This window comes from Perkinsus marinus (assembly GCF_000006405.1).
Source record: "Perkinsus marinus ATCC 50983 genomic scaffold scf_1104296977064, whole genome shotgun sequence".
NCBI lineage: Eukaryota > Perkinsozoa > Perkinsida > Perkinsidae > Perkinsus > Perkinsus marinus.
The window spans coordinates 376852-378709 of record NW_003200286.1 but is presented as its reverse complement, the minus strand read 5'-3'; positions in this window follow the sequence as shown (position 1 = coordinate 378709).

Below are 1858 nucleotides of genomic sequence, written 5' to 3'. Positions count from 1 at the left end.
TCTACACTACAGTATCTCCAGTTTAATTTAATATATTGCCCGAATTCTTAATAATTTACCAACTTTTTACGGACTGGCTCCGATGAATTACCCGAAATTCCAATGAAATAGCCAAACGCGTCTTTTAAAGACGTACCGTACCGATCAGCAAATTCGTTGATTACCTGAGTTGTCGAGCTGCTAGCATTTCGTGAGTCTGTGATGGAATCATCATCACCGGAGACTCCACAGTCACTCGAGCTTGCCTCATTCAAGGGTGCAGGCAGCATCCCAACCTTCGGGCTGGGCACGTGGCTGGCTAATAATGGTGAATGCCAAGAGGCTGTCAAATATGCTCTACAATGTGGATATCGATTGATCGATACAGCGCAGATGTATGAGAACGAGGAGGAAGTTGGACGAGGCGTTGTTGAGTCTGGCGTACCGAGGAAAGATATTTTCCTTGTCACTAAGGTGGTACCGGTTTGGGACTGCTGCTGAGGCCTCGATATCGATTCAGTATTAGTTCGATCTTGAACTACAGCTTTAGGGAGAGTATAATGTGATATACTACACACAAAATAATTCCACTAATATGCTGTACATTACCATATAATGTGCAGTATAGTGTATACTTATAGTACCTAGTGTAGTTCCACTTCGTATATATTCTTTATGAGATCGAATTGATCGGCAATAACTGGAATAAGTCTTGTCCAGTAAGGCTTTAATCCTCAAGCAAAATGAGGCTTTTACTGAATGAGAGCCTCTGATTGTGAATTGAAGCAATGCTGTAGTGTGGTAGCAACTGAGGAACCTGTAGTAAGTGAGACGGGATAGGACTATACTCGATATCGAGTGGTTTATAACTGTTGACCGCCTAGTCTGCCATGTAGTGATCTGTTCCGTCTTACGAAGTCGTGCATGGAATTCGGTAGTCCAAAAAGTGAGAGTTTACCATAATGTTTAGCGGTGACCTTCAGTTTGTTCCAATCAGGTTAATCAGCTGAACCATGGTGAGCACGCCACGAGGGCTAGCATTGAGGAAAGCTTGGCGAAGCTCGGAACGAGCTATGTGGACTTGGTGCTCATACACACACCTGCCGGGGGAAAGCTGGTGGAAACTTGGTGCACACTAAAGAAGCTTCGACACGAGGTAGGAACAGATCGGTCGAGCGTTGGATGCAGTCAGAGTATAGAAAACTCGGAAAAGGAATATTTCTGATGTTGTTGTTAGAAGTAGTATTTCTGGTTGATGTCGCGTCCGGATTTGTACGGGCCAACGGCTCAACCACTGGATTATACAACCTTGGAAATAATATTCATTCTTTGTATTTGCTCCCCGTTCCGGGGGTCCAGTCAAGCCTTGAATTTCGAGAGTTGCTTGGAGGTAATGTAAGCAATCGTTCCGCATTGTAATCCACAAAGCTGGCCTCGGAGTTGAACTACGCTCCTCTTAATCTCCATTCAGCTGATCTCCTATCAAGCAGTTCATCAACGGTGAAATACTGTCGCAGTGGCCGCTCTGAATGCAGCCTTTCAATTCATATTCTAAAATGGGGTATCCGATCTCCGATTTATAAAATGCTAGTTTGCAGTCAGCGTCTCTGTCGCTGATTCATATCCAGCCACGCGATAACCACCCTGCAGTTAGACCTGAGATTCCACTCATTTGCGATCGGCAATTTTTGTTACTTCCTTGATCAATGCGAAGCTTTTTATTTGTGCTACTCTGAGGGGAGAAGCATTCGTACGTTTCAGGGTAAATGCCGATTCATTGGAGTGTCTAATTTTGGGATCGAGCAAATTGAAAGTCTTGTAGAGGCTACCGGTGGCGAGTATCCTGCAGTCAACAAGTAGAGCTGCACCCGTGGTTGCA